Source organism: Gopherus evgoodei, chromosome 16 (genome assembly GCF_007399415.2).
Source record: "Gopherus evgoodei ecotype Sinaloan lineage chromosome 16, rGopEvg1_v1.p, whole genome shotgun sequence".
In the NCBI taxonomy this organism is placed as follows: Eukaryota; Metazoa; Chordata; order Testudines; family Testudinidae; genus Gopherus; species Gopherus evgoodei.
The window spans coordinates 24,253,388-24,280,527 of NC_044337.1; the positions used below are offsets into that span (position 1 = coordinate 24,253,388).

The 27,140-nt window shown below is 50.1% G+C and overlaps 1 protein-coding gene across 1 annotated transcript in view; it reads left to right on the forward strand.

The window, feature by feature from the left end:
• Nucleotides 1-11,188: 11,188 nt before the first annotated feature.
• Nucleotides 11,189-27,140, forward strand: part of OLFML2A (olfactomedin like 2A) — a 31,780-nt gene continuing 15,828 nt past the window's right edge. The window contains exon 1 of the mRNA XM_030535636.1: nt 11,189-11,244. The gene's annotated coding sequence lies outside the window, so the exon portion shown is untranslated. The remainder of the gene's footprint in view (nt 11,245-27,140) is intronic.

The following is a 27,140-nucleotide window of genomic DNA, read 5'->3' on the forward strand; positions in this document are numbered from 1 at the left end:
CTCCGGGCGCTCCCCGGGCTGCTCCAGCTCCATGGCGGAGGCCGGGGTCTCAGGGGCCCCGGCGGCCCCGCTCCCCCATCGCTCCCTCCGGGGCGCTCCTGTCAGCCAGCCCGGCAGCCGCAGGCAGCGCTGACTGGGAGCCCGGCGGCGGAGCCCCGCCCCCACCACGCACAGCCACGCTGGCCCACGGCATGCCGGGAAATGTAGTCCCCAGGCTTGGCAGGGAGGCACCACTTGGGATCTGGGGACGGGGAAGAGAAGACCCCACTGCCACCCAAACCTGCTTCTGCGCCAGCCAAGCACGGGCCATGACTGGGCATAAGAGGCACGCTGTATCCCAAAGGGCGGTAGGGCCACCCTATGGGGGACACCAAAAAGCCTCTTTTGTGGTTGTGAGCCTCAGGGACCCCCCCACTCTTGTAGCGCAATGGATTGTTCCAGGATGCCCCTCCTCAAGGGCAGAACCTGGGCACCCACGTGCCCATAGGCACAGCTAATAGATTATGAATATACAATAGAGTTTATGAATATACACAACCAGCTGGTGACTGTGCAATGGAGCTGATGCCCAGAGTCACCTTCACTGGGCATTTAGCATGTCTACAGAGTGTTTTATTGCTGCGTTATCCAGTTTCGGACCAGACATAAAACGTTGTTACAAGGGGGAGGGAGAAAAGTTGTGCTCTTTAACCTGGGAGGGTCAGGCAAGAAGCAATAGGCTTTAATTGCAGCAAGGGCAGTTGAGCTTGGACATGAGGAAAAACTGCCTGTCAGAGTGGTTAAGCACTGGAATAAATTGCTTAGGGATGTTGTGGAATCATTGGAGATTTTTAAGAGCAGGTTAGACAAACACCGGTCAGGGATGGTCTAGATAATACTTAGTCCTGCCATGAGTGCAGGGGACTGAACTAGAGACCTTTCAAGATCCTTTTCAGTCCTACAGTTCTATGATACTGTGTCAGTTTTGGTGGGAGGCAGGCACAAGACGTGAGAGGCCAGAGACTCTCTCCCATTGTCGTCCTGAGAGTTGCCAGAGGGAATTTTGTGAACTAACTAAATACATTCTTCTTTAGCTTTGTGTTAATCCCATGGATTGGGGTCCCCTCTATAACTCCTCTCCCTCCAAAGGACTTCTCTGTTCAATGCTATGTCCTCCTTTACACATGCTAACGTCTTCCTTTATGACATCCCACCACTTCTTGGCTCTCTCTCTTTTTACTTCACTCTTAATCTGTTGAACTTTCTGACTGGCGCAGTTATCAGGACTGCATTTTATGTGACCAAACCATCTGAGCCTGCACTCCGTCATTTTCTTTCTTATGGGTGTTACTTTGAGCATATCTCTCTCATATGTATCCCTTATGTGTTCTTTCTTGCTTATACCACTCATACATCTCCACATTCTCATTTCTGTGAAATAGATCATTTGTTCATGTTTCTTCTTTGTTGTCCAACATACAGTGCCAGACATTAAAACTAGATAGATCACTATTTTACAGACTTTTCCTGATAATCTTCCTGTCACATACTACACCACTTATCTCTCGCCATTTCAGCCAGGTATTTATCCTAGCTCTAGTTTTGTTCTCCATTTCCACCTTTTCCTGGACTCTGGAACTCAGAAACTTGACACTTTGTATTATTGGTACCGTCTGCCCATTTAGATTCAAGGCTAAGTCTTCAGAGTTCCCATTACTGAAATTGCATTCCACAAACATTGCTTTTCTTCTGCTCATTTTGAACCCATGCCCCTTCAGCACATCTCTCCCTTTATCAAGATCTTCTTCTAGACTATCTTTCTCCCCAGTGCGTGGAATGGTGGCATCTGTAAACAGCAGGCCCAAGGTGCCTCCGTCTGTATCTTCCTTAGGAGGGTATGCAGGATAAAGATAAACAAGAAAAGGGCTTAGTAGTGATCTCTGATGCACTCCCACCTCTACCGACAGTTTGTGTTTCACCACTAGCAGTTCTGACTGCTGACATTGCACCTTGAGCAAGCCACACACAAATCTCCGGTACCATTTTCTCCCCCATAAACTGCCACACACAAATCTCCGGTACCATTTTCTCCCCCATAAACTGCCAGATGACTTCTCTTGGAACTCCATCACTGCCTTTTCCAGATCAGTGAACACCATGTGACTATTCTTTCCTTCTTTCTCTACATTTGTCCACTAGCTGCCTCAGTGCATCTATTGTCAACCTTCCTGGCATGTTCTGCATTGCAGTTCACATGTTCTCAGCCCGGCAGCTTAAGGATAAACTCAGATTAATCTGCTCTATTACCTCTTTACTGGCAACTTCTGCTAGTAACTAACTGTATGCGTAGAGTGATCCATTAGGGAGTGTGTGCTGATGGGTATAGATTGCTGTCTTGCTACATGTCTAAACCTGAGAAATCACAGTTAGACGAAAGAATGCATGGCAGGTTTTTTTGTGGGTGGGGGGTGATGGTAAAGGAGAGAGAAAACTGTCACATGGACTCAAAATTAGCTGAAACAACATACATCTCACAATCTATTTTAGATTGTTACATAACAATCACCATGGTACAAAATTAAGTAGTACAAAAATCCAGAAGAAAAGTGTAATGATTAATAGCAATGTATGCAGATGGGATATGTGTACAATGTGATACCACCACATAGATTTATGTTAAATTTAATCTTAATTAAAATCTTCCTTAATGATATAGGAGAGGAGGGTAAACAGCATGATAGCTTAATTTGCTTAGGATAATAAGCATGAAGGGTTCTGAACCGTGGTGAGACAGAGAACTATAAAAAGGCAAAGTCAGAAATATGGGCAGGAAATAAATTGAGGAATGACACTAATACACTCAGGGACAAACCACCCCAAACCAGAGGGAAATACTTGGAAAACATCGTACAAATATTACACATAAGTTAAAATTTTGGTTTAAATGGGATTACTCACATTCCTAAAATTAAGAATGTGCATAAGTATTTGCAGGATGGGGGCCTAACAGTGAAAGAGACAGACTGATAGAGCTGGCAAATTAGTTATAAACTTGCAAGGCCTTATGGTGGCTAGAAAAGTCATTTTTATCACAGCACACACCAGGGAGGTCAGAGTCTATTTCTACAAGGCATTAGTGAGGCCAGGGCCAGATTTAGGGACAGGAGACTCAGGCGACCACCTGGCGTACCCAGCTTGGGGGGGGGGGGCACTGGGCTCAGGGGCATTGTTTTTGTTGTCAGCAACAAAAGAGAAAATAGAATGTTTGAAGTAAAATGTTCTAGGTATTCTGTAGGTGGATGCATTGTTCACTAACCTCCTAGAATGTTCTGGATCTTTGTAGAATCTCGTGGAACTTTCCAGACTTTCTGAGAACTACCTTTTCCTTGAACCTCCCCTAAAATGTTGTCTGCCATGCCCCTGTGGGTAAATAAGGAGCGGGGCATCACCAGTCAGTCAGTGAGATATAAAAACAAATGGAAGTGAAGTGAGAGCCCAGCTGCAATATTGTGAACCTTGATTTATTGTGTAATTGTGAAAGTGTACATGTGTTTTAAGATTTGAAGAGTGTAAGTAGCGACTAATAAAGGACATATTTAATGAGATGCCATAGATATCTATCAAACTCCAAACAATATAAAAGAAATACTGTTACTTCTTTTGCTATGATTAACACATAATGTTTGATGACTTTCTAGGACTGAGGAACAAAGATTTTGCTCTCCCTAATACTGTTTGTTTTCCCTCATAGAAAATAAAAGATGCCCCCAAAGAAGCCTTCAGGAGCTCAGTATAGGAAACACTATTAATACTGGTCAATTTCTTGATGTTAGGACATTTCAGTTATTCTTAAAATTAAAAAGCTTCTATAAGCTTAGAGGAAACAGTTTTTTATTTGCTTATATATGACATGAATAAATACGGATTTACAGTTCCTAGCAGGCAAATTTATAGTCTTATATGACAGGGATAAATCATGCATGCAAGTTGTGCATCAAAGTTGTGAAATGGGCTACAAATGCAATAAAAATTAAGGTATTCAAACATTTAACAAATGGGAGGGCACCAAAGACACTCCTCGCATGGTCTAGGGCCGGCCCTGAGTAAGGTTGAAGAAAAGTAAGTTATTCACTGCTGGGCACTTTAATACCAGCAGTTGGACAGGATCCAGAAAAAGGAGAACAAATTATTAAAGGGGTGAGGGAATGACTGATAAGGAAACATTAAAAGGAACAAATATGTATAACTTTGCAAACAGTGAATAAGGTGGGGCTGGAGTAGCAGATAACTACAGAACACTGTCCATTAAATACCAGGACCAATTTCTCAACAGCAAGATTTACTAGGCTGTGGAGTGGTTTTCCAAAGGGAGTGGTGGATTCCCCACTACTCAGTGATTAAATACTGGACTGGATAACATACAGTAGGAAACAATCCTACAGTGGTTGAAGGGGATTAGCTAGATGATCTTAGTATCTTTTTATTCCTTATCTATGCGGTTCTGCCGTTTGAGTTGTCTGTTCTTTGACTGTTCTGCACAAAAGCCACTAGATGGCACACTCCCAACTGGAACAGAACCGATTCGGTATTGTGAGACCCAAAACACTGTAAACTCTGGTACGACTAGAGAAGCAAATAAAGAACTGAAGCACTCTCTTCCTTAGGCACAAGATCCTCCAGAGTCCACTATCAGTTGCAGTTCTTCCACTAGAGACCATAGGATACTGACCCAGTCTCACAGGTCTTGTCGTCTGAAAGTGGCCAGCGCCAGACATTTCAGAGGGAATGAGCAGGACAGGGCAATTTCTAGTGATCCATCCTGTCAGCCAGTCCCAGCTCCTAATCGCCATTGATGGACCTATTCTCCATGAACTTACCTAACTCCTTTTTGAGCCCAGTTATACTTGTAGCCTTCACAACATCGCCTGGATGTTACCTCCACTGGGTATTAAATTACCAGGTGCCCCCATTGCTGGTCAGGTGTCTTTTGCCTCTCTGAAAAGGGGATTGCTCATCCCATTCCTTGAAGAGGTCTCCTAAATAAATACATAAACAAATCTTACATTTGTAAAGCACTTTTTATCCCAAAGGATTTCACACGCTACATAAGGCAGGAATCACTTCACCCACTACTGAAATGCATCCATCTGTGGTGTGGAACACTATATCTGTTTTTAAAAGTCACAAAGCAATGCTACGAGGAGATAAATCCCTCCGCAGGGAAGAAGAGGAAGGATCCCTGGGAAGCCCTGAAGTGTGACATGAGTTTTATTTTTCTGCAAAATAATGTAAGAAAAAAAATCCTTCCCAAATGCACTTGATTGTAAAAAGCAGGAGGGGGTCCTTTCTCGCACTCAGCACTTCATGTTCTATTGTGCTACAAAATTTGGTAGAAATTCTGTTTTTGCTTTTACAACCAATACATGGAGAACTCATTCTCTGATGGTATTTTCTTGGCTAAAATGTAAAGCAGGCTGAAATGAACAGGGCCAGCTGCAGCCAGCCTCCAAGAACCCAGACAATAAATTGTTAAATAGAACAGGGTTCACTGGTGATTTTAGTTAGATGTTTCCAAAATAGCTACTTCCCAAAGCAAGCCACTTAAAATACAATAAAATCAAACAACTTTGTGTTAGTATTGAATGTGAAGGTCTCAAATGGCATTTAGAGATTTTAAAAATCAGTGACTTCTCTCTTTTACATTTTAGCCACACACATTTTTAAAAGTAAAATGTATACTTCTAATTGCCAAGTGAAGCATGTGTGACAAATGTGTCCCTTCCCATTCTGGGAAGCAGATGGATTGACTGCACTCAGTTAAAATGTTTGGTTCGTAATAAAACATCAATGTCTTCTCTGGAGGTCAGACTAGAAGAAGGTGCAACAAAATGCATAAGGAAGCCTCGTTTTAATTTCAACCTGATTTTTACCATCTTATCTCCAACCTCCCAATTACACATTTGAAAAGGCAGAACCAGTGGTTTCTTAGTTAAACCCACATACCATTCTGGAACAGGAAAAACTTATAAGCAATGTTACTGTAGCTGGTCAAAAAATGGGAGTTTTTGCAAAATAAATGGGATTTTTTGTTTAAATCTGCAGGTTTCAAAAAGGAGTGCTTTGTCACTCACTCAAAATGGGTATTGAAAATTTGCAGTTTCAAAAATGGCTTTTTGTTTTTCCAATTTCCCCTTCTTCCCTTTTTTTCATTTTCTATTTTGCCCCGGAAGAAGGGAGATAGGATAGGTGGGGAAAAATTAAAATATTTTTCATTTGGGGGTTTCATTGAAAACTAGAACATTTTTAATTTCCCTCCCCCCCAAAAATTCCAGTTTTGAAAAATGGTCAGTTTTCTAACCCCTACTCTCCAAAAAATATCAAAAATTGTTGGCCAGACCAAAAAATTACAAGGTGAAGTATAAATAAGTGAAGGAGTCACTAGATGGCAGTCTAAATCTTTTAGAATATTCATTTCCTGATTTTACCTAAAACCACAAGTTACTTGTCATGAGCAATGTTGACTATAATTTAATTAAAGCACCATTTGCCCCCTCTACTATGTCATTAATGAGGATGTTAATAAAACTAGACCTATTGCCAATCATTACAGCACCCTGTGGATGAAGTGGTAGATACATGCAAAGTATTATCAATCTGTTCTTCTTCTATACACTGCTGTTTAGCACTACCAAGGCTGGTTGTCTGCAGTGAGAAAAAATTCAAAATCATGGCAAAAATGCAAAAGTCCCAATATTAGCTAAACAAAAAAGCATGGCACAATATATTGCAATAAATACTAAATTGTCTGTCATGAAAAAAAAATAAATTGCCTAAAATCATCCCGTACCAGTCAATTGATACTTTAAGGCCTCAGTCAGCATGGTACTTAAAACAGGTGTCTCGGGCTTGTCTACACTACCCCCCGGATCAGCGGGCAGCGATCAATCCAGCGGTGGACCATTTATTGCGTCTAGTCTAGCGCTCTCCCATTGACTCCAGAACGAGGAGCGCAAGCACAGTCAACGGGAAAGCGTCAGCTGTCAACTTACCGTAAAGAAGACACCGCAGTAAGTAGATCTAAGTACGTTGACTTCAGCAACGCTATTCACTTGGAGCATATGTGTAGTCAGGGTTGAAGTTAGGCACCTGCATTAAGTACCTTACTGAATCAGGGACATAACTGTTTAAAAAAATACCTGGAGTTGCAAAAAGCCACATTTGTGACAATTCCTGGCAGAGCCTTGTTCAGAAGCAGGTCTGCTGGTGTGAAAAAGCCCATAGCTATATGGCTGTGACATACACTCAGCCTATGGCAAGAATCTGCGAAAGCGAAGCATGTGTGACAGATGTGTCCCTTCCCATTCTAGGAAGCAGATGGATTGGCTGCACTCGGTTAAAATGTTTGGTTCATAATAAAACATCAATGTCTGAACCCATGGGTCCAGATGCGAGGTTGGGCTTCAGTCACCCTTTGTTTCTCATCCTCGAGTCAGTTTTCCTTCCATGTGACAGCACTCAGCTGGGTCACTGCAGAAGCACTGCATGCAGTTCTCAGACAAAATTGTATCACTGCCTTTTTACACCTGGGAGATAATATCCACCACAGTCCCATGAATAGCTGATTTCATAATTCTGTCATCAAGTTGCTCTGGCCTGATGAGTTCATCCCAACCGCCTCTAGCTCCACTAGCATCTAGCTAGTTATGGATGGTTCCTCTTAATCCTTGCTTCATAGAGTGACCATATGGTCACATCAGTCATCATTGCCAGAGATTCTTCTTATAAGACTGGAGCCTACCACCTCTCTCCCACGCTCAGGTTGGTCTCCCACCTCCTCCTAGCTGACGTTCTGTGTGGCTTTCCGCATACAGTTGGTACAAACATCATTTTCTTCACTGCATGTGGGACTGCCCTGTTAGTAATAACATCTGGCTTGAAATGCAACATGTCTGTTAGGGGACGATGGGAACACCACAGCAATGCATCCCTGTCCGTGCTTGGCACCAGGGATGGGGGCAGGGACATGCGGAGGACCAAGGGAAAGTCAACAGAACAGCTTTCCCTAACTGATGAAAAATTGAGACTTATCCTCTGCATCTCCGGCCACACCCCGTTGGCAAAAGACCTGGTTAGCCTCTAACCCTAACATACACACTAACAATCATGCCAGCAATGGGGTGTGGCTCATGTATAGGGCTTACCTGGGGTACCAAGCTCAAACCCAAAGCCCTTCCCACTAGGACCGTCCCTGGGGCACAACATTTCTATTGGAGCTATACAGGAAAGGTTCAATGCAGAAAACTTTCCTAGCAAGAACATTTCCACCCAGAGGTTCTTGCTCCTGCAGACTTTACAAGCTCCCCAGGAGAAAGGCTCCTTCCTGCAGGCCTAGTATGCTCCGTAGCATTTTAATGACATCAGAGTTTGGGGCAGGAAAAGCGCAGTCAAGGTTGGGAAGCCATCCTATTACGAGCCTGCCCCTCTCACGAATTATCCCTCTGGCTTGAGTGGTCAAAAGCCTGTTCGCCTAGTCCGACAGACACACACACAGCCAATGTAGCAGGCGTAGAACCACCCACTGCCTCAGCTCTTATTCCTGGAAGCAAAAGTGGCACCAGCATTGGCCCCATGGAGGTAGCAGCAGGGCACAGTCCTGTGGGCATTGCCACCTGGGCGATGCCTTTGGAAGCAGCTTTGCTGGTTGAATGCCCTACCCCATAGGGAGGCTCTCTCGAAACTTGCTTGGCTGTGGGGATTCCCCAGCATAACCTCCCATGCAGAGGCCCCCCCCACCCTACCCTCCAGGGGAGCTCTGGGCAGACTGGGCCTCCATTCCGGCTGCTGCACACAAGAGGTTCTCAGCTTGGGGGCCTAGTTCCCTGTGTGTGTGTCTATACCTCTGGTACAAAGCCCAGAGCTGCCCATTCCTGGAGTGCTTGGCTGGACCCTGTGCACTGGGTGCAGGGGACATGGGGCATGGGGGCCTGGGTTCAGGGCACACTGGGTGCAGGGGACACAGGAGGCACAAGGTGCAGAGGGCACTGGGGACATGGGGTACAGGGGGCACAGGGGACAAAGGGTGTACGGTGCACTGTGGGCACTGGGGACATGGGTACAGAGGACACAGGGTACTGGGGGCACAAGGCACGGGGGCACTAGGGACACTGGGGAGATGGATACAGAGGACACAGAGGGCACGGGGGACATAGGGTACAGAGGACACAGGGCCCTGTGGGCACAGGGCACAGGGGACACAAGGGGCACTGGGGACATGGGGTGCAGAGGACACAGGGTGCAGAGGCACGAGGAGCAGGGTGCACTGGGGCACTGGGGAGATGGGTACAGAGGACACAGGGCACACAGGGTGCAGGGGACACTGGGGACATGGGGTATAGAGGACACAAGGCGCAGGGGGCACAGGGGACATGGGTGCAGAGGACACGGGGGCACAGGGAGCAGGGGGCACTAGGGGCACTGGGGACATGGGTGCAGAGGACACGGGGCACAGGACACAGGGGATACAGAGGACACGGGGCACAGGGCGCAGGGGTCACTGGAGACATGGCTGCAGAGGACACAGGGCACAGGGGACACAGGGTGCAGGGGACACTGGGGACATGGGGTACAGAGGACACAAAGTGCAGGGGGCATAGGGGGTGCAGGAGACATGGGTGCAGGGGACACTGGGGACATGGGTGCAGAGGGCACAGGGCACAGGGGACACAAGGGGCACAGGGGACACTGGGGACATGGGTACAGAGGACATAGCGGCACAGGGAGCAAGGGGGCACTAGGGGTACTGGGAACATGGGTACAGAGGACACAGGAGGCACAGGGCGCAGGGGACACTGGTGACATAGGATACAGAGGACAAGGTGCAGGGGGCACAGGAGGCGCAGGAGACATGGGTGCAGAGGACACAGGGCGCAGGGGGTACAGAGGACACAGGGCACAGTGGACACTGGGGAAATGGGTACAGAGGACGCAGGGGGCACAGGGGACACAAGGGACACAGGGTGCAGGGGACATGGGATACAGAGGACACAAGGTGCAGGGGGCACAGGGGGCGCAGGAGACATGGGTGCAGGGGACACAAGGGGCACAGGGCGCAGGGGACACAAGGGACACTGGGAACATGGGGTACAGAGGACACAGGGGACACAGGGCTCAGGGGGTACAGACGACACAGGGGGCACAGGTTGCAGGGACACAAGGGGCACAGGGCGCAGGGGACACTGGTGACATGGGGTACAGAGGACACAGGGCATAGGGGCACAATGCGCAGGGGGTACAGAGGACACAAGGGGCACAGGGTGCAGGGGACACTGGTGACATAGGGTACAGAGGACAAGGTGCAGGGGGCACAGGAGGCGCAGGAGACATGGGTGCAGAGGACACAGGGCGCAGGGGGTACAGAGGACACAGGGCACAGAGCACAGGGGACACTGGGGACATGGGGTACAGAGGACACACGGGGCACTGGCACAGGGTGCAGGTGGTACAGAGAACACAAGGGGCACAGGGCGCAGGGGGCACTGGGGACATGGGGTACAGAGGACACAAGGGGCACAGGGGACACTGGGGACATGGGGTACAGAGGAGACAAGGGGCACAGGGGGCACTGGGGACAGGAGGTACAGAGGACACAAGGGGCACAGGGGACAGGGGGTACAGAGGAGACAAGGGGCGCAGGGGACACTGGGGACATGGGGTACAGAGGAGACAAGGGGCACAGGGGACACTGGGGACAGGGGGTACAGAGGACACAAGGGGCACAGGGGACACTGGGGACATGGGGTACAGAGGAGACAAGGGGCACAGGGGACACTGGGGACATGGGGTACAGAGGAGACAAGGGGCGCAGGGGACACTGGGGACATGGGGTACAGAGGACACAAGGGGCACAGGGCACAGGGGACACTGGGGAGACAAGGGGCAGGGGGCAGGGCGCTGGGACAGAGGCTGCCCAGGGCGCCGCGTGCGGGGGCCCCGAGCTCTGCGGAGCGGAGCGGAGCGGCGGGCGGGCCCCGGGCCAGGAGCCCTGCGGGGGCGGCGGACCCTGGGCTGTCACTCGTGGCTCCGCCTCCCGCTGCCCCCGGTGGAGCCGCCTGGAAGGGGCCGGGCGGCGCAGAGCCCACGAGGCGGCCGTGAGCGACGGGCTCTGCGGCCGGGCCGGCCCCGCACCTCCCCGCGGCCATGGGGGCGCTCGGCCTGGCCGTGCTGCGCCTCTCGCTGCTGGCCGCCGCCGCGCAGGCCGCCGGCCAGGTAAGGCGGCGGGGCTCGCCGGGAGCGGGCGGGCGGGCGAGGCGCCTGGCGGGGGCAAAGCCCCGACGTCCCGCTCGCTGCTGGCGGGGCAGAGCAGCGGGCAGGGCTCCGGCGTGTCCACACGGGGCTCCCTGCGCCCGCGGCCCCGGCGAGGGACCCTCAGGCGTGGCGCGGCTGCAGCGAAGGTGCATTTGGGGATCGCGCCAACCGCGCCTCGCGGGGCCTGGTTCCCCCAGGCGGAGGCGCCCCGGGGCTGGCCCGCGGGCCGTGGCAAGTGGGTCGCTGCCTGGTGCGGCTGAGAAGTGGGACCTGCGAGGGTGGCGCTGCTCCTTGGGGCTAGCGGGTTTGGGGAGGGGTGCAGTGCGGGAGAGCCCTGCTGTGCTGCGTGTTAAGGGACAGGCCAGTGCAAACACAGAACAAGAGGGGAAGCCAGGCCAGGAACCCCTGAATAAACGCAGGCGGTCTGTGCTTTACAGACAGATGTTCATTATCATTCACACAACGATGCCGGAAAGGCTCTTCTTGCTGGCCCACCACAGCTCTGACTTTACTTCTCATCCCTCTGGGCTGGGTATTTTGTGCTTCCCTGCTTAAACCAGGAGAGCTGAGACCCTAATGAACAGTCTGCGATGTTATCATGGTCCTCAGGACTAGCGTCACCCCCCCAGACCCCCTTCACTGGCTGAGAGGCCCCGTGTTCATGCCAGGCCATTTTCACGTTTCAGTTCTCAGTCTATTCAGACTGAGTCACCAAAGTGCAGATTTGGGACCAGTGAATTCCATTGGGATTTATTAGTTGCCTTGCCATAGACAGCTGTGAGCCCAGTGAGAGCGGTTGTGGTTTGCTGTCATGCTGCGGTTTGGGTTAATGGCACCACATAGTTTGTAGCCCCAGTGTTCCCACTCTCCCCATTCCCTGCGCTGCCCCAGAAAGAGCTGCAGGAAAGCCTATGCCATGGCATAAAATGCCCCTATGTGGCCTTCTCCTAAGCAGCAGAATCAGGGCAATTCCACTGCTTTTCATCCCAACTTGGGCACCCACATGAGCATGTTCACATGAAGCATGACTTGCTCCTGTGCCCTATCACTGGGAATCAGATTCTACCATTGGCAGGGTTCATTCAATGCTCTTTCGTCTGAATGGTGTTGCATCAGGCTTGCTTGACTGTCCTGAGCTGCGCTTTGAGGCATTCTGTATTCATTCTGTCCTGGGTTTGTGCTGAGACCCACACCAGCCCAGCAGACCTTCTCCCTTTATATCTGCATGGCAGCTCCTGCTGCCCCAGCTCAGAGAGCAGCTGTGATGCTGGAGGGATGTTCAGACACACAACACTTAAGGGGCGCTCTGGAGTCACTAACGCTCCATCCACTCAGGGAGTGCAGGGTGCAGGTTTCTGGCTGCCCAGTGCAAGAGAGTCCAAAGTAAGCTCAGGACAGGCAACCAGTTGCGCACACGTGGTCTGTTGACTCCTAAAACGCATGTGGGGAATCCTGAGTGAGGATGTTCCACTCACTTCAAAAAGAACAAAAGCAAATCTTGGCTGTGCTTTAGCTTGATGACCTTAATTGTGCTGCGAAGGAAAACTCATAGGCTCAGCCCCTTGTGGGGAAGGAAAACCTTGATTCATATCTTGGGACCTCTTATGGCTCATGAGTGGCCACTAGTTCTGGATTTGCAAATATAAGTTCCAGAGCTGTTCAGCCGTCCTTGGAAGTGGGAGCCCCACACAAGGCCTGTCACAGAGAAATACAGTGCATCCATCCCTGATCCCTGCGCTTGACCTGTAGAACCCCCATCTTCCTCTGAAAAAATAACATTGTGGAGGCTAGTCATTCTGCTTTAGTTTAAGTGAAACCCTGTGGCTGTGTGAAGCGCTCACGAGTCCCATACACAGCAAGCCCAGGCAGTGAGGAATGAGCTTTCTTTGATTGTGAAACAACACCCCCTGCTCACACAAAGTTTTCTGGTGAGGGGGGGGGGGGGAGAGAAATGTTGGAAGCTGCTTAAACAAACTGTGCGTGGAATTGAACTACAAGAAAATAATCCCGCTATCAAAACATGCCGGCTGCTGGCTGTGCAGAATTGTGAGCTGAACTCTTTGTTGCAGTGATTTCGCCCTAGCAAACGTTCAATCCTACTGCCACCAGCACAAGCCTGAATGAAAGGAGTGTGAGCAAGTGTGTAAGCATCCCAACATCCACAGAGGACAGACTGTGGAGTTGAATGTTTGGTGTGAGACCAAATTCCAAACAGAGTAAGAATCAGAATAGTGCCTGCTTGTTTTCAAGTGTGTATTTGGCTAACTGGAGATAGCGGCTACTCAGTTTGCACGTGGTGCAAAGATGTAAAAAAAGACTGACATGCTGGTTGTTAAATGGGGGACGTTTGTTGGGTTGGAAAGTACCAGGATCCCTTAGTACAGTGGTTCTCAAACTGTGGGTCAGGACCCCAAAGTGGGTCACGACCCTGTTTTAATGGGGTCGCCAGGGCTGGTTTAGACCTGCTGGGGCCAGAGCCTGAGCCCCACTGCCCTGGGCTGAAGCCCAAGCTTAGGGCTTCAGCCCTGTGCAGTATGGCTCAGGTTACAGGCCCCCTTGGGCTTCAGCTTTGAGCCCCCCCAGTGGTGGGGTCAGGCTTTGTCCCCCTCTTCCCCCAGGGTGAGCTCAGGCTTCGGTCTCCACTCCCGGGATCTTGTAGTAACTTTTGTTGTCAGAAGGGGGTCACGGTGCAACGAAGCTTGAGAAGCCCTGCCTTAGTAGTGGGGTCTGCAGTTGTAAGCTCTGTTATTAGACCTTTTAATGTCAAAACAGAATGGCCTACATCCTAAGACACTTCCTCTTGGGGGAGGGGAGAGCCCTGGGGATGGGAAAGGTCTGTGTGGAGAGGAACCAGACGAGAATACCAGGCACACTGTTCTCTGGATTTCCCACTGCCTGTCACTCATAAGGAGCTGCTGTTGTACAGTAACACTGCTCCAATCCACTGCCCAGGACGGGGCTGTAACAATTACACCACAAGAAGCTGTGCAAAGCAGCAGTCATTACAGGAATGACTGAATGCCAGCACAGCCCAGGAGAATTACAAAAGCCAAAGGCCCCAGAACAATTAATGTCATCAAGCTAAAGCACAGCTAGTACTGGCATCTGTTCTTTCTGAGGTGACTGGAACATCGCTAACATGGGCTTGCGGGGGTTATTTAAGGGGGAATAGGGACTTTGGATGAGATTTTCAAAAGAATCCACCCACACCTTGCTGAAGTGTGCACCTAACTGCCAAAGGTGCCTTTGAAAATCCCATCCTGCTGTTTATTAAGGACTTCAGTTGCTTTTCACCTGAAGTTAATTAAGCTGAAAACTGCAGCCATGAGAATATTCTTCTCATGTGATTTTAATAAGAGTCAGTCATTGGCCACCCACATGAGAGATGGGTTAAGATTTAAATATTGTCCTTTCCCAAGTGCCCACAAGAGAAACAGCCTGGCCTGCTCGTGCAAGGAGCACGTTAGCCTGTGATAAGCTTGGCAGAGGGCTGTATAGCAGTGCACGCACTACTTTGCCTCTCTTGCACTCAGGTGTTTCAGCTTGTGTAGTATTTTGCTGGCTAGCCAGCTGGTAACCAGATGTATCACTTGCAGACGTATCGCAGATAGTCAGGATTTAGTCCAGGCTTCAGGAATAAATTTAGTTGTCCAAGCTATCTCCTGGGTACTTCATCCTCTGAGGCATAAGTCAAAAGATGGCAGGTGTATAAACTGAGAAGTTTTCCAGATTCCTCTTTAAGGAATCCAGGCACTCAAAGTTGGCTGTACGTAGCAGATTCTCTTGCTCTGTAACATTTGGCTTCCTTATGCGCAGCACAAAGGAGGAATTCTTCTCCAAGGTAGGCAGATGGAGTGAGTCTGGAGGGTCTTGCCCTCATGGTGAGAAAAGGGCTGAGCTTTCCAGATGCCCTGCACCTGAGGACACCATGCAGATTAAGGTGGTGCTGCTGCCACTTCAGATGTCATTGAGCCTGCCTCTGTTGCACGTAGTCTCTCTCATAGACCCCGGTGGGCCATGACGACATGGTGTTGAACAGTTTGTGCCAAGCCTGCATATGAATGCAGGGTAGGAGGTGGAAGTGGAAGGGGAGAATTACACAGTTTCCACCACTTGATGAGAACATCCTTCCAGCAGCCCACAGCTGCATGGGATCGGAGTACAGCTGCTTGTCTTTGTGTTGCAGAAGTGTTGACAAAAGTGTTTGTTCCTTTCAGGCAGTCCCCTGCCTGCGGAATAAAAGAAACTGGGGGAGATTTCATTTCTAAGGGTGCCTCTCAAAATAATGGCGTATCTTAGATGTTCATGCAGAGGACTGATGCTAAAGGCTGCAGAACCTAAACACCACTTGGCTAAGTCACTAGAGTCCTGCAGTAGAAAGGGGAGAACACTAACTACAGTGACGTTCCCCACCTGTAACTTGTCCAGAGTGAGGGGCATCTGGTCTTCTGCTGAAGAAGGCAATGTTGTAGGTCTCTGGAGCAATGAGTGACACAAAGTAAAGAGTGGGCACTGATTAGTTGGATCCACTTCCAGCTGCATTACTCTTACACTTACACAAGATGGGAGAATTTACATACCACGTAACAAAAATCTGCCGAAAGCCCCCAAATTCTCATGTCTAGAGGACACAGGACAAAGCATTGTTCTTACCCAGGCTCTTACCCATGTCTCGTGATACCACTGTTACTGTGGAAGCATCTCCGTTCAGGAATAATCAAGCCACAAAGATGTATCTCGTTGGGGTGTGGGGGAGGGAATGGGGCGATAGTGAAGTGCAGGGATCAGAAAGGATGTGAACTTCTCACTAAAATTAGTTGGATACTGTCCTATCTACAGACCCCTTGCACACCCAGGAGACCTTTCCGACTGCCCATTCTTTGTGGCTTTGCAGTGAGAGGCATTGCAGAAGGGTTTCTTTCAACACAACTACATCGTCTGCTAACTTTTCCTCAGCAAATAATACAAGCAGCCAAGTGAGCAATATGCAGGGGACAGAGCTGAGTTGCTTCTCTTTCTTCACTGTCAGTTTGAACAGCTTGACTTTGCAAGTGCTCCACCTTCCCATCAAGGGAACCCAGCCCAGAGCACACTCTCCCTTCTTCTGTTTCAATCTGAATCGGAGTATTGTTTTTTTCTGTTCTTGGGCACAAAAATCCAGCCTGGGATTCCCTTGCCACCAGGGATGACAGCTGGTTAAAAAAACCACCTGCACCTGTCCAGGACACCTTAGTCTTTCCCATTAACCACCCAAGTCATTTGGAGTAAATGGCATGGGAGAATATCCTACTCCTCATGTCTGTGGCTCCCCAGACTTGCTGCCTGGCTTAGTTCTTTTCAGTCGTATGTGCTGGTTGCATAGGAAATAACCCATCTGCGGCTGGCTCCCAGAAGGAATGGTTTGGGCCCAACAACGGCACTGCTTACTCCCCAGACATTCGTTGTTGAAAAAAGTTGGGCCAAATTTATCATTTGTGCAGTTGGGTTCAGCACCCACTAGCTTCAGCAGAAATGGCATCTGCTTATGTCAGAGCCCTTATGGTTTAATGACCTATCTGCATGTTATCAGGAAGAGGGGTCCTTTAATACAACCATCTGAACATAGGGTTTGGGTTTACAGTGATATCAGCTGAGCTCAGCCCCTCTGCATTTGCCCGCTGCAGCCTTCCAGACACCTCTGAGCGGGTGATGTGACCAGGATGGGGCTGTGCTCAAGAGATGGATTCTTGGGTGGGTGCAATGCACTGCAGCTGAGTGACCTTTGTGGAATAAACTTCAGAGAGAGGTTTTTTTTAAGGCTTCCTTGTTTATAGGGAGGCATTGTTGTATAAATAGAACACATGGTTCCGGTTGAAGGAAGCTGTTTAAAAGGCAAAGCCTTGGTTTCTATGTAAAGGAAAGCAGAATGCCCCGATTCCCTACCCAGAAGCAGTTTACACAGCAAAGGTAGAGGGGGCAAAGTGCAGCCGGAGGCAGCCTACGAGGGTCTTTGGCACCGCTTGCAGTCCCCCTTCTCTTTGCCAGAGGTACGGCCAGCAGAAGCTACAGGGCCCAATGTGCCAGACTCCATCTTGATGTGAGCTGAACAGTGTTGTCCACTGCCTGTGCTAAGGTATGATAGGAAGGGCTGCAGCCCTTGGGCTCCTGGCAAGTGGCCCTTGTGTGTCTCAGCCGGAGAGAGCCTGGGGGCCCCGATCCAGGGAGTGATTTGCTCAAATACAGATTTAAAAGCACTAGGGGTGATGGCTGTGGCCAGCTGTACGCTACAGACATCGGCTGGCAATGATCTGTGGGGTAGGGCTCTAGCATGATGGGGCCCTGATCTCAGCTGGGTCCTCTGGTGCTCTTGTAATGCAAGTAATAACTCACTAAACTCACTCCTGGGCAGGGCGGCCAGCAGAAGGCCTGTGCCCCACTTAGGGCCCACTGAAGTGCGATGGCTGGTCCGGCTCTCCGCCCGGGGGTGAATTTCACCCTCAAAGGACAAAGCTGCCAAGGAGCTCTAGTGGCAAACAAGGGCAGCCCAGCCCAGCAGCAAGAGCCAAGCGCTGCTGCTCAATTCCTCCACAGAGTGGGTGGCTTTAGTACAGGAAGCTGGAGTCGTTCCTCCCTGGAGATGTTAATTGAGACACCACATCCACCCCGACAAGGGACGGGATCCGATTCAGATGTTCCAGGGGTATTTTTGTTGCACTTCATTAATTTCAGCTTTGTTCGTCATTGGAAACATGGTCTCTAAGCAGGAAAACCTGGAGCTCCCAGCGTACCCAGTCGGCACTGAATGTGTAGAGCTGGGAGGGAAGCTGGCCTCCGGCTGAAACGCACACGCAGACTGATCCACGTTAGTCAAGCCCCCGTGTGAGATGATGGACAACGTTGATTAAAGCAAAACTAAATAACCTCTGAGAGAGTGGAAGGAGCACTGCTGTTTGTGCCAGGAAGGGCGAAACGGCCCTCTGCGGGATTATGAATCGTCATGGCTGTTTGTATAAACAGACCCCATTGCCATGGGGAGGGCAGAGGGCCATGCACAAGGAAAATATTGGAACCTTGAGAAGTTGTGTTTGTGTAAAAGAATCCCATTGACCAGCTGCGTTCTCCCGTCTCTCCCCCCTGCCACTGTCTCCTCCTGCTACACTCCTGGCAAGGGGCTTATTAGAGCTGGTTAAAATGTACAGCTCTCCCCGCTGGTTTCATTCTGTCTAGTGACATGTCCCCCACTCGCCTCCTCTTTTCTGGGGATTCCAGATGGAAAGGGGGAGGCTTGTTTGAAATGCAAAACATGGGAAACATTTTGCCTCTGTTTAATGAATGAAAGCTCCTGGCACTGCAGATTGTTTACTAGAGATTGTGGGAATCTTGCAGATGTTTTCTGTGCTGCACTGGAAGACCCAACCACGCAGGGGAAAGTAATCCCGGGGTTACAATTTCGTGGCCATGGTGATCTCCGTGGTAGTGTAAACATGGTGAGATTGGCATGGAAATAGGGAAGGGCTTTACATCTGAGTCATCCCAATAAGGCCTCTGCCTACTTAGGATCTGAGCCCTGCTCTGGCTGTTGTAATGAGTCCTGCCTGGAGATAGGCTGAAATAGTTCCAGTGAGTCTGAGGTTTGTATATTGTTCATGGATCTGCCTCTGTCAGCACCACATCACCTGCTACGGGTGGGCCCAGAAATCTGGAGAACTTCCAAACACCCATCTCCTGCCCACGTGGTCTGCAGACGTTCACAAGGGAGAGGGGGTCTGATGGAAGAAAGGGGGGTCTTGGGGTGAAGGGCCTATACTGGGACTTGGGACCCCAGGTCAGTTCCCAGATCTGACACAGACTCCCTGTGAGTCCCTGTGCAGGTCATTTAATTGCTCTGTGCCTCAGTTTCCCATCAGTAGCATGGGGATAATAATGCACCTTTTCCCCCACCCTTTGTCTTGCTAGTCTCTATAGACTGTAAACTCTTCACAGCAGGGCCTGGGTGTGTGTACAGGGCCTTACACAATGGGGCCTGAGCTTGGCTGAGGCCTCTCGGTGATAATTAATGTCTTGGAACAGGCTCCTACTACCTTATATTCACCCCTTAAAATTTCTGTCCCCTGGGTGAGCTCAGTTCTTATTACCAGTGTGATCCACCCTCCCTTTGCTCAGCACCAGTGAGAGCAGCAGGATGTACCTCAGTCAGGCATTAGAGAAGAATAACTCCTGCTGGGTGAGTTGTGGTTTTGCTCCCCTAAGGAGCCATACCCTCGTGGTTACAGCTCCCTGGTCAAAGAGCCAGCACTGCTGAGTGTGCTACGTAAGATTCAGGTCAGGCATCTTTCTGAGCAAAGCCCTTAACAAAGCTCTCGTTTGGTCACCGATGCTCTCCCTGACCCAGTGTGAGTCTTCCTGTAAATGTTCTGTCCTGTATTAAGGTCTCGTGGCACTGGTGGAAGCTGGATACACATCTGTAGGTTTTGGTCACTTGTAATAAGGGACAATGGAGCCGCCTTCATGGTGACCCTGTTGTTGCAGTGTCGTCTCCAGCACTGTGTCCTGGCTTTACTGCCTCAGCAGTTTAAATCAGTTAAGCAAACAGAGTGCTTGGAGTCACACCCTAGAGCAGTTTCACATAATGGGAGATTAGAGGGAAGCAGCTCCTTGGCGCTGTCTGGTGGATGTGATGCCCCCAGGGCTTGTGTGTGAAACGGCGGCAAACCCTCCCTAGGCTGTCCCCCGGAAATGGAACAATGGCTGGGGCAGGCAGCCTGCTCCAGCCCCAATCCCAGTGTCTCATGTGGGCACAGCTGACTGAAGACGCTGATGAGAAGGTGCTGACAGGTGTCTTTGCTCAGCACCCAGGCACTTCGTTATCCAGCCGTTGTTTGCCCCTGGGTGCTGCCCAGTGAGGGAGACATCACTTCAGTCACCTTAAGACACTCAATGCCCAGTGACAAGAGGAAAACAAGCGGCACATGGACGCTGGGCACAGTGTACATTCATTTCAAGGGCAGCAGTGGAACATTGTGGCTTTGCTCCGCTTCCCGTAGGGGCCTGTACCAGCCATCATCCCACTGCCACAGCACTGCTGTTGGGGTGCTCAGCCAAGCAGGGTGCAGGACTGGGTGCTCAATGCACTAGCCAAACAATGGTGGGTTGGCTCTTTTAATTCAGTGGAAGAGGTAACTGGACGGCTGTCAATGGCGGCTAGCAGAGGAGAGGGGGCCAAAAAGCCATGGCTAGCTACCAAAGAAGGTGGAGTATGGCTAGATTGGTCATCGAATTAACTCCGTTGGCTTCTGTGCAGTTACTCTGGGGATGGATTGAGCCCAGCAGGTAGCTTTATTGGTCACCATGTGCGTGTTTGTAAAGTTGTTATATATTACATACAAAAAACTGCGTTAAAAGGTTTCAAACTCAAGCAGCCTCAGATCCTCATCCCAGTCCCAGTCTCCCTCGCTGCCACCCGTAGCTCCTTATCTCTGTCTCCCAGCCCAGAGTCCCCTTCCCTCCTCATCCCAGTGGATTTACCTGTTTACAACATTGGTGAGACCAGTCCTGGAATATTATGTCCACTTCTCATGTCCACGTTTTAAAAAGAGTATTGCTCCCCCAGCCTGGGCACCATCTCTGCCTTCCCAGGTCTCAGACTCTTCTGCATGATCCACCCCTTGTTTGCTCTTCGGTGCACTGCTTTGGCTCCAGTCTCTTTGTAAGATTTTCAAGCAGATGCACTTCTGCCTTTCCACACTTGGCTCCCATCTCACTGGTGAGTGCCCTGCAGTGCAGCCCAGTGCACTAGACACGGTCAATCTGAAAGGCCCCAGCTGCTGGGTCTGTGCAGACAAGCTCAGCTCAGCCCCTTTCCATGAAGCCCTGGCTTTAAACAATGTTTGCACATGCACAGCTGCATCAGCCTCCCTGCAGAGCACACACATCCACCCTCCAACACACTGCCAGCTACACCCAGTTCTGCACACACTGCCAGCTGCACACAAAAGTACTTGCTGATTGAGGTCTGCACAGACACACACAGGGCCTCACTCAAACACCAGCATTAACCTCCCCACACTGAAACACACACACGTGCACACACACACTACACATGCCATCAATTGTCCACCTGATCTTTTGTAAAAATAAAATACATTTTAAAAGCTGAGGAATATTTACCCTCCTCCCTGAAACACTCTGTCGTCGTTCTTAAAGATTCTCCACAGGAACATTCAGTGGCATGGCAAGGGCATGAAAATCCCAACAGCTGCTAGGAGACTGGCCTGCTCCTGGGCAGGGCGGGTTTGGGATCCATGTGCCACAGACTGAGATAAAAGGTTGGTGCATTTCCTTTCTGCTGAGCAGTGCCTTTCAGAAGGGCTGTTGCTATGGTACCACTTCCCCAAGCTTTGTCCAGCAGATGAGGATCAGAGTGGGTGACAAATGGTTCCAACTGGGCTCCACACAGATTCCAGCTGTTTATTGAGGGGTTTCTCTCTCTTCTGAGGACAAGACTTTAAGTTAGTTTGCCAGACTTGGCAGGAAGTGGCTCCGCACTTACTATGCTGCACTGCTTAATCTCTCTGCTAGAAAGGGTCATGGACTCGGGCCAGCTATGACATTTGGATCCAAACCCAAATTCCCCGGAAGTTCAGGTCCATCTCTACTTAGCACTGATAATACCGATGCTTGTCGTAGATCTGCTGCTCTGAGCAGCCACAGTTCCTCAGATCCAGAGCAAGTCCGCATGCTGGCACCCAGTTAGAAGCTGGCACCTCTCTCTCCTGTCTGCTGCAGCTCAGCATGCTCCTGCTGGTGCCACCTGTACTCCACATGTGGGCTGTGCTGGGAACAGCTAGCGCTTCATGCCTGGGCACTCGTATGTATGTCCCCTCCTTGGCCAAAGCATCCAAGTCTTGCTCACCGCTGGCCGGAGGCTCTAAGCTCTGCTCCTGCTATCAGCTGAAAGAGATTCTCCACTAAGGTTAACCAAGCCAGAGATGTTGCTCTAGGACAGTGGTCCCCAATGCGGTGCCTATGGGTGCAGTGGCACCTGCCAGGGCATCTATATGTGCCCGCGTAGTGGCCGGCGGACTAGCATCTGCCGAAATGCCACCGAAAATCAGCATCACCAAGAGGCATCGCTGCCAAAATGCCACTGAAAAGCAGCATCACCAACAGGCACTGTCGCCAAAACGCTGCTGATTTTTGGCGGCATTTTGGCAGCGACGCCTCTTGATGACGCTATTGCAGCAGCGATGCCTCTTGATGACGCCGCTTTTCCGTAGCATTTTGGTGGATGCTTGTCTGCCGGCCACGGTCCTTGGTGGCTCGTCGTCCGGCGCCCGCCACCCGGAAACGGTTGGAGACCACTGCTCTAGGATGAGCCAGAGTGAGCCAGGACAGAGTCCTCACAGTCAGAGAAATGTTCGACTAGAAGGGACCTCGAGAAGTCATCTAGTCCAGCCACCTGTGCTGAGGCAGGACCAAGTAAACCTAGTCCATCCCTGACGGGTGTTTGTCCAGACTGGTCTTAAAAACCTCCAGTGACAGGGATTCCACAACCTCCCTTGGAAGCCTGTTCCAGAGCTTAGCTCCCTCTAGAGTTAGAGAGTTTTTCCTAATATCACCTAATCTCCCTTGCTGCAGATTAAGCCCGTTGCTTCTTTTCCTAACTTCAGTGCACATGGAGAACAACTGATCACGGTCCTCTTTATTGCAGACCTTAACATATTTGAAAACTGTTTTCAGGTCCCCTTTCAGGTTTTTTTTTCTCAAGACTAAACATGTCCAATTTTTTAACCTTTCCTCATGGGTCAGGTTTTCTCATCCTTTGATCATTTTTGTTGCTCTCCTCTGGACTATCTCCAGTTTGTCCACATCTTTCTTAAAGTGTAGCACCCAGGCTTGGACACAGTGCCCCAGCTGAGACCTCACCAGTGCCGAGCAGAGCAGGACAGTTACCGCCTGAGTCTCGCTTACCACATTCCTGTTAATGCACCCTAGAATGATGTTCGCCTTTTTCACAACCACATCACATTGCTGACTCGTATTCAGTTTGGAATCCACTATAAGCCCCAGACTCTTTCCACAGTACTGCTGCCTAGCCAGTTATTCCCCATCTTGTACATTTGACTTTCCTTCCAAAGCGAAGTGCTTTTATAATTTTCTTTATTGAATTTCATCTTGACTTGACAGGCTGCTTCATGTATAAGATGAAGGCAAAGGGACAGGGAGGGATAGCTCAGTGGTTTGAGCATTGGCCTGCTAAACTCAGCGTTGTGAGTTCAATCCTTGAGGGGGCCAGTTAGGGAACTGGGGTAAAAATCTGTCTGGGGATTGGTCCTGCTTTGAGCAGGGGGTTGGACTAGATACCTCCTGAGGTCCCTTCCATTCCTGATATTCTATTATTCTCTGAAGGGCTCTATCTATCCCCATTGCAAACTGCCATAATACCACTGAGATCCATGGCTGAATCTGGCCCAGTGAGGGTGACCTCTCAGGCAAAGGACATGGCATAGAGATATCTGTCACAGAGGAAGCACAGCCAGCTGCAGCCTTGGAACTCTGTCCTGGGTTTGTTGTTCCCAGCCAGGGAATGCTGAGCCCAAGCCCACCACTGGCCTCTCAGGAGCCGGGAGGACAGATGAGCAAAATATTCACCTTCTTTTGTCCGTGAACTGATAGGAAAATTCTTCTCATGGTTTGGGGACTTGCCCCCCCCAATTGGGGGCAGTGTTTGAAGTTTGAGCTTGGATGTTGGACTTGGTGCAGCTCGATTATCAGTGGTGTAATGTCACAGTCAAATCTGCAGCTCAGAATCTGAGTGGAATTCAGCGCTGGGTCGGGGGACAGATCACAGCCGGGATGCTGCTAAAATCCCACGAGGCCTAGGCACTTTGAGATGTAGTGGGACATTGGTGGTACCTAGACCTTGTGCTGACTCTAGGCAGCCTTCATGAATATCCGAGCAGTTGACCTTAGCCTGAGCCTTTGTGCTGCAGTGACTGACAGCCCCTCTGTTTGTGGGAAGCAAATACAAAAGGGTCACAAATGCCATCCAGTCAGAGCTGGGCTTTGCTTGTGAGTTATTTGCCTGAGGCTTTTTCCCACTGTCCCCCATTCCACATGATCCTTTACCAAAAGCGCAGGATAGAGCTACGGGTTACTAAGTCTGGGCTTTCTCCTCTGGAGTGGCTTAACCAGGGTCACTCTGAATGACCCTATTGGTGACTTGTTTGTCCCACACTGGTATTTCTGCTTTCCTTGTGGTCTCTTGGCACGTCTCTGGATATTCCCATATGGCAGCTCAGTCACTGCTATTTCTGCTGCCCACCAGGCAGTTCCAGTATCTGGCAGGCCTGAGTTTTCCCATGACTCTGGATAGAAGATGTGCACATCTGTTTCCAATCCCCTGGCAGTGATACTCCACTGAAGCACATCAGTTCGCTGCATGGAATTATGTCAGCACCATAGCTCAGCACTCCTGGAGACTTGCACCTTTTAGGTCTGGCCTGTTAGCTTCAGTGAGGTGGGGAAGTGTCAGGAAATGCAGCATTGTTTAAAGGCCATATGAGGCCTGGTTCCCAGGAAATGCAGGTCACTTGGGGATTAGGAGGTGGGAGTTCCAGTGAGCTCTTCAAAGGTCAGTAAGGAAATCTACTAATTACTGAGCCTTGCTTCTTTATTATCTGAAAGGGATGGACCTCACTCCGGCTGCTCCATGATTTTGTTGATTCCAGCATGAGTCAAGTGGCTTGTTACATACATAACTCATGAAAAATGTCAAGTTTTATGTAGCACGAGGTGTGATTAGTGGCTTGGGGAAGCCTAACAAGGATATGAGGAAAACACTCTCTGGCTGTGCATGGACGGTTTGCAAGAAGAGCAGCTGTAATGGACCCAGATCCCTTTTTCAGAGGATCGGCCCTTGTGCTGCATTCCCACAGCAGCTTCAAAACTGACAAGGAAAGGAATTCTAATCCCCAACCCCACAAAACACACACACACATGCATCTCTTGGAGAAATTGTCTGTCACTCACCCTTTTGTAAGTAGGCCATAATTGCGATAAAAATAATGAAGGTTGAAGGTATGGAAATTTTATACCCCCTTAACTCCTCTCCCCTCAAACCTATGGCAAGATCCTGTGTTGCCACAGTGGGCCCAGCTCCATCAACTTCCATGGAGCTGCGCCCGTTTACCCCAGCTGAGAACCTGCCTACGACTGGGACATCCTCCTCCAGGCCATGAGAACACAATGTGAAGAGGCTGGTCTCTGTCCTTGGCTGGGATTTACTCATTCACAGTTGTGAAAATTACCTTGGTGCCAACCCAGAGCTGTGTGTGAATTGAGATGATATTGAGGAACGCAGAAATATTCCAACTCCCTCCTGCCCCTGTGCTGGTCCGTGACGTTTCTCTAGCAGCCTTTGCTCTGGTATCTCTTGCCGCTGAACAGTATTCTCTATAAATAGCTGTCTGCAGGGCAGCCTTGTGCTACAGGAATGAACGCAATGCGCAGCAGCCTCCATACCCTCCTCTGCTCCCAATGGCTTCTGTGCAATTGTGAAGGAATCCACTCTTCTTCAGGCATCGGCAGACACTGTAGGCCTGGGATAGCCCTTAAGCTTTCAGTCTGCCTCGCCTAAACTGGGAAGCCAGTTCTGCTGACCAGGCCTGGGACCCTGGCATCCCCTGAGACTAGCAAGCCCTTTCAAAGGTGCAGGGCCCTTTGCTGGGCCTGGCCTGCTGCCTAGCTGGCTTTGAAAGTTACACAGCAGTCTGAAAACAGGCCTTTAGCAATCATGCATACTCCCTACAGTGCTGGAGCCTGAAATGCCACTGTCCTGCAATGGGGTTCCCACTGAAAAATGAGCCCCTGTATGAATGGGTGGGGACTAGTGCAGCTCCATTGATATCAATGCGCCAGGTCTGACTTTTCTCCAGTGCAAAAGCGCTCAGCTCCCAGCAACTCCCATTGTTCTCCCTTTGGAGGTGGAGTCATTCTCCGGGACCCCTAGTGGGATCTGCTGGGTTCTGAGCTCTTTTGAAAATATGGCCAGTAGTTTTTGTTCCTGCTGGCCCTGCAGTGCAGGCCTAGCCATGGAAAAGACACTTGGATTCTGTTCTGCCTCGGGTATGCAGCTCCCTGCTGCCTCCTGAACCCTTACAGCTGGGCCCACAGGGTTCAGCAGAGGGGTTAGGTCAGTCGAGGCTCCACCGCTCGGGCTGAGCCGGCAGCTGGGAATACCTGTCTGAAGCTGAGAGGCCACTGATGGGGGATAAACGTGGGGCACTGACATGCCATTTTTTCTGAATCACTGGCTTGAGCAGAACCAGACTTTAAACATGGTCTGGGTGCACTGAATGCTTTAAAGCTAAACCGCCAACTCTAAATCCTCTGCCAGTGTCACACCTCATCAGCTAGCCAGTGAGAGCAGCAGCTTGTCCCACCTCCTACAGATGATTTGAGTAGCTTTTCCAGGCCAGTAATTGGGAGAAGCTTGTGACTGATTAGGCCCCAAGCCCTGTGTGATTGGTGTGTGCGCACACATCTCTCTCAGTTACTGGCACCAGCTCAGGTTTTCAGCTGGGGAGGCAAGGCTGGAACCAAGGAAGAGGAGAGGGATCTGACAGAAAACCGAGGTCTGTGGGCTCCACATGCTCCTCAGAGAGGTGCCACATTTGGAAGCCTTTGGAGTCTCCATTCCCATGCAAGTGGCGGGGGAGGGGGGCGTGAGGAATGTAGAGGACACACAGTTTAGTGCTAATAATTAACAGGTGATGAATACTGAATGTCCATTTCCTAAAGCAAATTACAGACAGGGAACTGGGAGTAATGAGTGTCAGAGCTGGATCTCTCCAACGGCAGTAATATCCCCTAACGTC